General features: G+C 45.3%; 1 pseudogene; it reads right to left on the bottom strand.

The window, feature by feature from the left end:
- Positions 1 to 5,705: 5,705 nt before the first annotated feature.
- On the bottom strand, positions 5,706 to 6,805 carry LOC102811828 (annotated as a pseudogene).
- Positions 6,806 to 8,754: the final 1,949 nt, after the last annotated feature.

Raw genomic sequence — 8,754 nt, 5'->3', positions numbered from 1 at the left:
ATAATATCCATAGGATTACAAGCTACTACCACTATTATTCAAATTTATGCACCAACCTCTAAGCCAGTGATGATAAAATTGAAGAATTATACCAATTTCTTCAGTCTACAAACATGTAATTAGATGCACTGACAATTACTGCTGATTGGAATGCAAAAGTTGGCAAAAAGGAGGATTGAGAGTTGGAAAATATGGGCTTAGTGATAGAAACTATGCTGGAGATTGCATGATAGAATTTTGCAAGAGCAATGACTTATTCAATGCAAATATCTATTTTCAACAGCATGAATGTCAACTATACATGTGGACCTCACAAGATGAAATATACAGGAATCAGATTGACTACATCTGTGGGAAGAGACAATAATAGAGTAGCTTGATATCATCAGCCAAAATAATGTCAGGGGTCAACTGTGGACCCTCATTAATTGCTCAGGCTGAAGATGAAGAAAATGAAAACAAGTCCACAAAAATGTGAGCCTTAAATATATCTCACATGAATTTAGTAGATCATCTGAAGAACAGTTTTGAAGCATTAGACACTAAAGACCAAAACCCAGAATTGTATGATGACATCTAGAACACCATACATGAAGAAAGCAAAAGGTCATGACCAAAATGGGCACCAGAAAAGACTGAACCTTGGTCAGAGTCTTGCATAAAGAAGCTAAAGTATCTGGAAGAAATGAAGAAGTATTAGAGCCGAACAGAAAATTCCATAGGGCAACTCAAGAAGATGAAGTAAAATATTATAAAGAAATGTGCAAAAACGTGGAGTTTCAAATCCAAAAGAGAAGAACCTGATCAGCATTTCTCTCCAGCTGAAAGAACTGAAGGAAAAATTCAAAACTCAGATTGAGATATTGATGGATTCTGTACGCAAACCAAGAGTCCTGGTATGGTGCTGTACGATAAGCACTGCAGTGTTAACCTCAAGGTTGGCAGTTCAAATCCACCAACTGGTTTTCAGAAACCCTATAACCGGGTAGTTATAAGTTGGAACCAACTCAATGGCACTTAACAACACCAGCATAGGCAAAATCTTGAATGATATGGTGGTGATGGTGGTGGTGGTGTGCCGTGGAGTCGGTTCCGACTCATAGCAACCCTGTACAGGGCTTACAGGAGCAGAAAGCTTTATCTTTCTCCTGGAACAGCTGGTAGTTTCGAATTGCTGTACTTGAGATTAACAAACCAATTTGGAACCACTATGCTACCAGAGCTCCTTATTGAATGATAGAGGAAGTATCAAAAGAAGATGGAATGAATACACAGTCACTGTATCAAAAGGAACTGGTCAATAGTCAACCATTTCAAGAAATAGCTTATGGTCAAGAACTGATGGTACTGATAGAAGAAGCCCAAGGCTCCAGGAATTGACAGATGCCAACTGAAATGTTTCAACAAACTGATCTAGCCTGGAAACACTCACCTGCCTATGCCAAGAAACCTGGCCAATAGATTGGAAAAGATCCATATTTGTGACCTAACAGAATGAGGAAACCATTGAATAATATAACTAATATCAAATCCAAGTAAAATTTTGATTAAGGTAATTTTAAAATGGTTGCAGCAGTATATTGACAGGAAGCTTCCAGAAATTCAAGCCAGATTCTGAATAGAACATGGAACCAGGGATATCATTGTTGATGTCATATGGATTTTGGCAAAAAGCAGAGAATACCAGAAAGATGTTACATATAAGTATATTGTTGTTGTTAAGCGCCGCTGAGTCGGTTCCAACTTATAGCCACCCTGCATAGGGTTTTCAAGGAGTGACTGGTGACTTTGAACCATTGACCATGTAGTTCAAACCGACCAGTGAATTATCCCACAGCGCCACACCAGGACTCTCTCTCTCTCTCTCTCTATATATATATATATATATATATTTACAAATGAAATATATATGCATATGTTCTATTGGTTTTGTTCCTCTAGAGAACCCAGAGAAGGTAATGGGAGATCTGCTGTTGTTTGAAACACTGACAGCATATCTTTCAGCACCATAGCAACATGATACAACACACTGACAGATGGGTGGTGAAAACATATTCTAAAAGAATTAAAGGCCTTGCGTGAATCATTTCTTTTATAAGGCTCTACACAAAGCTGGTCTCTATGAGGTGGGTTAAAGATGTCCTAAATGTCCAACTTTTCCAAACTGCTGTGCACTCTTATATCAACTCCTCCTCCTTCCCTCAGTATTCTCCCTCACATCTTGTTAGGTGCCATTAAGTGGGTTCTGAACCATAGTGACCCTTTGCACGACAGAATGAAACATTGTCTGGTCCCTCATGAGCCTCAGAATTGTTGTCAAGTTTGAGCCCTTTGTTGCTGCCAATGTGTCAATCAGTCTCATTGGCATGGTCCTGTTTTTTGCTGACCCTCCACTTTTCCAAGCATGATGTGCTTCTGTAAATATGTACAGCCTTGGAACACCCTATGGAACACTCTAGTCTGTCCTTAAGGTCACTAAGAGTAGAAATCAACTTGATGGCAGTGGGTGAGTGGGTTAGTGCACTGCAAGGATTCCCTGGGTGGTGTAAAAAATGAAGACACTCAGCTGCTGACTGAAATGTTTAAGATTTTAGCTTACTCAGAGACACCTTGGAAGAAAGGTCTGGTGATCTCCACTCCCAAAATAAGCCACTGACAATCCCTCAGAAGCACAGTTCTACAAGGGGTTACTGAACTGGAATAGACTCTATGACAACTGGTTTTTAATGAAGTGAAAGAACATTCTGTTCATGAAGGGAAAGGAAGTGGGATTTCAAAGCCATTTCCATAGTAGATGATGCTCATCAAGGATCTTTCCTTTGATGAGCTGCCATAGGTGAAGTTTAGACAGGATGGCAACATAGGGTTTCTGCTTTGGAGAAAGTGATTTCTAGTTTGCACCTTTGCTTCATCATATCAAAGTCAGTTATTCCTGGCCAAGTTACTAACTTCTTTGAACTCTGTGTTCATTATCTTCTTCAGATTGTCCAATTCCACTAAGAACTCTTCAAATCTGACTCCCCAGTAAGACAAGCGGCCTAACAGAACAGGATTTGTCACAGTCAGTGTGGAGCCCAGTGTGCCAATGGGGGGTAAAAAAGTGGGGTGGATGGCCACCGGTATGTAGTACTTGGTGGCCTCCCTCCTCTTGGCTTGGGCACCTCCTCAAGAAGGGACCGAGGTAGATGGGACACCCACCAACATAGAGAAAGCTCTCCATATGGTTGGGGAAGCTTTTGAGAAGAAGTGAACATGAACCTCAGGAGAAGCAGTGGGCCGGGTTTTTCTTACAGCCTTGAGAGCTAATGCTGATGCCACTCTATTAGAAACAGTGTGAGCTTAAGAACTCCAGGACACGTTGGAGTTGTTGAGACCGAGCAACTACAAGCTGAGGATGAGCAGTGATGAGAGTCCATTGTAGTAGAAGTGGTGGACTCTTCTGGGGAAATTTGCAGCTCTGCTCCCTCTCTCACACCTGCTGAGCGTTCCTGGGTGCCCAGAACTTCTGGCACTGTACATGGGGTACCCTGCCACACCTCACAAATTTCCCCAAAAATGCCCCTGTGGAGATCCCTGACTACCTGGGGGCAGGTCTGTGCCATTCTTGCAAGCACACAAAAGAGCTGGACAGCTGAGGGTTTCTTCTTTGGGGTGGACTCTTCCATAGAGCAAGGGGATGGACTGGCAGTAATGCAGAAGACAAAACTCAGCAGCCAATGGCCAAGGGTGGGGGTGGGGCATAACAGCAGGTAATCTGCAAGCGATGGAATTCACTATGTTCTGTCCATTTACACAGATGGAACTGATGGATTTGGGCAAACAGTTCAGGCAGAAGGCTGGCAAGTCACTGGCTGCATAATTGTTGAGAATGTGTCACTTGGGGATGGATGGCTTTATGTGTACTGAACAGGAACTAGAGAGAGTAGCCTCTCTTACATTGAACCTCTGCCCCCAGCTACAGGTATGTACAAGGAGCACATGGAGCCCACCTGTTGCACCATTTGGACTAATGGGGGGATGTCCCAGACACTGTCATCAAGTGACAGTCATGCAGAATTGGTGCAGGCCCTCGAAAAGCTGGAGCTCTGACAGCAATTAAAGCAAGAACAGCGGTTCACCTCAATGGAGAAGCAGAGGACATCAAAACTCTCTGACATGAGAGGTCATGCAAGTACACGAGTGGTCAAATTAGAAGACCACATGGAGTTGAGAAACCAGGTGCTGACAATGGAATCCCTCTTCCAGTCTGAATTGGGAGAGGTCCTAAGGACCTGTCTGCAGAAAACAGGTGGGGACTGCACACTTCATGTGGAATTGGCAATCCACTGGTCCCCTTCTAAGGTCCTGGCTCTGCCTCTGGTAGCCATATGGTAGCCATATGGTAACCTGGATGAGTTCACAGGTCTTCCTGTCATGATAGATTGAAGCGGTGGGCAGTGTGTGCAGGTAAAGGTAGATGAGCTGCCATTGGGGATAGACCAATTGCCTCCCCATACCTATAAGGTGTATGTGTCCCCCATCCCTGAGTACATCCTGGGTGTGGATGTCCTACAGGGCCTGTGGCTGAAGACTACAGTTAGAGAGTGTCGCCTGTAAGAGTGAAGGTAGTTGAACTGCCTTTGGGGATAGGCTGATATCCTACAGCTGAAGGAACTGAAGAAAAAAATTCAAGCCTCGACTTTCATTATTGGAAGATTCTCTGGGCAAATTATTGAATGATATAGAAAGCATCAAGAGAAGATGGAAGGCTCTCTGCTCCTCCCATTCGACAGGCAGCTGCAGCTTCTCTTGCAGTACCAGGCACATCCCTGAGACAAGATGGTGAAGGTCGGAATCAATGGATTTGGCCGTATTGGGCGCCTGGTCACCAGGGCTGCTGTTAACGCTGGCAAAGTACAAGTTGTTGCCATCAACAACCCCTTCATTGACCTCAACTACATGGTATATATGTGTCAGTATGATTTCACCCATGGCAAGTTCAATGGCACTGTCAAGGCTGAGAATGGGAAACTTATCATCAATGGGAAACCCATCTCTATCTTCCAGGACCGAGATCCCACCAACATCAAGTGGGGTGATGCTGGTGCTGGATATGTTGTAGAGTCCACCGGTGTCTTCACAACCTTGGAAAAGTCTGGGGCTCACTTGAAGGGTGGTGCCAAAAGGGTAATCATCTCTGCCCCTTCTGCTGATGCCCCCATGTTTGTGATGGGCGTGAACCATGAGAAGTATGACAACTCGCTCAAGATTGTCAGCAATGCCTCCCGCACCACCAATTGTTTGGTCCCCCGGCCAAGGTCATCCATGACAACTCTGACATTGTGGAGGGACTCATGACCACAGTCCATGCCATCACTGCCACCCAGAAGACTGTGGATGGCCCCGCTGGGAAACTGTGGTGTGATGGCCGTGGGGCTGCCCAGAACATTATCCCTGCATCTACTGGTGCTGCCAAGGCTGTGGACAAGGTCATCCCTGAACTGAATGGGAAACTCACTGGCATGGCCTTTCGTGTCCCCACTCCTAATGTGTCTGTTGTGGACCTGACCTGCCACCTGGAGAAAGCTGCCAAATATGATGACATCAAGAAGGTGGTGAAGCAGGCATCAGATGGACCCCTAAAAGGCATCCTGGGTTACACTGAAGACCAGGTCGTCTCCTGTGACTTTAACAGTGACACCCACTCTTCCACCTTTGATGAGTTTTCACCTACGATTAAGAGTCATGAAAGCTCCGGGATCCGAAGTATGGGCGAATGTGTGAACGAAGCTGGCCATCACAATAGCTGGCCATCTCAATAGCTCTTGCCCACTAACAGTTTTGTTGACTTTGGACAGGCCTTCCCGGAACCCAGAGTCCGTCATCACTTGTCCCATCTACACATCCTCCTCAACATCCTGGGGCAGGTACGGGTTGTTTGTTCCCCGCTGACTGGAACTTGTAGCCTGTGAGAACGAAGAAGGCAAAAGAGGAGCACTCCACCAGCAGCCTGTACAGCCACTGTACAACCACGAGCAGCAGGATGGTGAAATACACGTAACAGATGACCTGATGGCAGAGGGCCTCCCACATGACATAGTAATGTCGGAACAGCTTAAGCTTGGCAAGGTTCACCTCCACCTTCAGGTCGGTGCCTGACACGTCCTGTAGGTGCCAGATGGACTAGACCACAGGAAAGAGAATGGCGCTGCAGCAGATGAGGTGCACCAAGAAAAAGATCTCCTTCCGGAGCCTGTAGTCGCTGGCGCCCTCCTCACGGGGCTCGATGACGATGTAGGCCACGTTGGCCAGGATCTGCAGGGGTATCCAATGCTCAAGATCATCTTCTCCTTGTCTGACAGGACGTATTTGACGAAGGCCCACCAGACCCAATCAGGGAGATGGTGATGAAGAGGAGAGTGTCCTTCAGCAGGTGTGTGATGTTGTGCATTAGGCCAGGCCTTTGATGGGGTGGCCCTGGCTGTTGATGAAGCAGTAGTTGATACTGTGGAAGAGGCAGGAGATGTTCTTGGTGAAGGCCAGGGCTGCCATGAGCCAGTGGATCTTGAAGACGTTGTACCTGTTCCTGCGGAGAACAGGTAAGGCGCCAGGCTTCTCATGCCTCCTTACAATTTCTGATGCCAAGCCTTGTCACAAACATGAAATAATAAGTTGGAAAAGGTGGGGATTGTACACCCCACCCACAGTCCTATAACTCCCCTGTCTGACCAGGTGGAAGCTGGATGGGGCTTGGTCTATGACAGTAGACTTTGCCTACACGCTTCCTGATCTTAAGTTGTACCCTGTTTCTTACTTCATGAGCCATTTAACTGTATGTGGCCATTGCGATGGATTTCTGAACCCAGAAGAGAAGCCAAGAGCACTGTGTAAGGCTTCTCTGAACTGACGAGCACATTCCTCCCTTCTTCAATGTGCTCTCAGTTACTCTCTGGTCAATTCTGCTGCAAGGCCCCCTGGCAGGTGTGTCATCCACTCTGTCACAATGAAGCCGAAACTGCCTAAAGTGACTCCATCCTTTAAGGACAGAGGTCATTAGTACTAACCTTGGCCTGTTAAGTGCCATTGAGTAGATCCTGTTTCATAGTGACCCTATAAGGTTTCCAAGGAGTAGATGGTGGGTTTGAACTTCCAAACTTGTGGTTAGCAGTCCAGTGCTTATCCTACAAAGCCATACCAATACTTAACACACACCCCAAGGGCTATTACAGGAATAAAGAATTTCCTGAAATTCTCCTGAGGGAGCAGCACAACTTCAGATGAAAAGAACAATGAGGAAGTTTTGGAGAGTCCTTGGATTTCCTCCCTAGGCCCCAAATTCCTCTTTCCCCTTTCTCTTTAGTGAGGCTGTCTTTGGAGTAAACCAAGTCCCCCTGCCTCCTGTATGTCCAATATATGTTAACCCTTGCTCATTTTACCATTCCTCTATCTCTGAGCAATTGACTTTTCTCACATCACGTAGCACAAGGTGTCTTTTTTTTTTTTTTGGCAGCAACTCCTCTGGAGGTTTCTTTAGGAGATTTTTCACTTCTCTCCTGCTGCTTCTCTCTCCGTGCCTTTCTTGCATTTTCTCTTTTCTGCTTCCTTCTGTTGTATGCCAACTTCCAGTGGAGTTGGCTACATATATAAACACATTCCTGGTCCATTTCAAGACCTGGCACTCTCACCAAGGCCACAAACAAACCCCCCCTCAGTGGGCCACAGTTCATTTGCATATGGATATTGCCCAATCTGGGCAAGATGTGTAAAATTGTCCAGTAACATTGCAGGCTGCTGCCCAGGGACATACATAAAGTATAAAATCATCAAGTTGTTTTCAGCTTCCCCAGAAAATGCCCATAAATCTGACAAACCCTGGGATAGGGTTTAGGAGGAAAAGTCTCTTAGATTGCTTTCCAAAAGAACCAAGGAAATAGGCCACAGTAAGGAACTCATTGGTGTCCTGGTGTGGCGCTGTGGGTTAATGCGCCAGACTGCAAAGCCATTTGAACTGCAAGGCCAGCAGTTCAAGGTCATCAATTGCTCCTCAGAAACCCTACACAGGGTTGTTTGGAACCGACTCAACGGCACTTTACAACGCAACAACAAGAAGGAACTCATTACACACAGTTACCTTGTGTTGCTGTAACCAAAATACTACAAGCGGAGGGCTTTAAGAAACAAAAAAGTTATTTTCTCAGTTTAGGAAACTTGTTCTTATTGTTAAGTGCTGTAGAGTTGGTTCCAACTCATACTGAAACTATGGTCACTATGATGGGTTTGAAGCTTGCTGTTAGCAGTCTAGTGTTTATCCTACAGTATCACACCAAGACTCCTCAGGAGGTTAGAAGTCCAAATTCCAGGTGCTGGCTTAAAGGCAAGGTTTTCTCTTTCTAGAGGAAGCTCTCTTGAATTTCTGTTCTGGAAAGCAATCTTCATGTAGCTTAGCATCTATCTTCCCTATGTCTGCTTGCTTAATCAGCTCTTTTTTATCTTAAAATATATTGACTCAAGACACACCTTATACGAATTAGCCCTATTAACATAACATAAAACCATTCCCCAAAGGGATTATAACTACAGGTATGCTGTTATGTTATTAAGTGCTATGTAGTCAATTCTGACTCATAGCAACCCAGTTTTCAGGACACTGTAAATCTTTGCAGGAGCAGAAAGCCACACCTTTCTTCTGTAGAGCAAGTGGTGGGTTCAAGGTGCTGACCTTGTGGTTTGCAGTCCTGTGCTTATCCTACAGAGTCAACATGCTCCTAAACATAA

Source organism: Chrysochloris asiatica, unplaced genomic scaffold, assembly GCF_000296735.1.
Source record: "Chrysochloris asiatica unplaced genomic scaffold, ChrAsi1.0 scaffold00020, whole genome shotgun sequence".
Taxonomy (NCBI): Eukaryota; Metazoa; Chordata; class Mammalia; order Afrosoricida; family Chrysochloridae; genus Chrysochloris; species Chrysochloris asiatica.
This window is presented reverse-complemented; position numbering and strand designations above follow the sequence as displayed.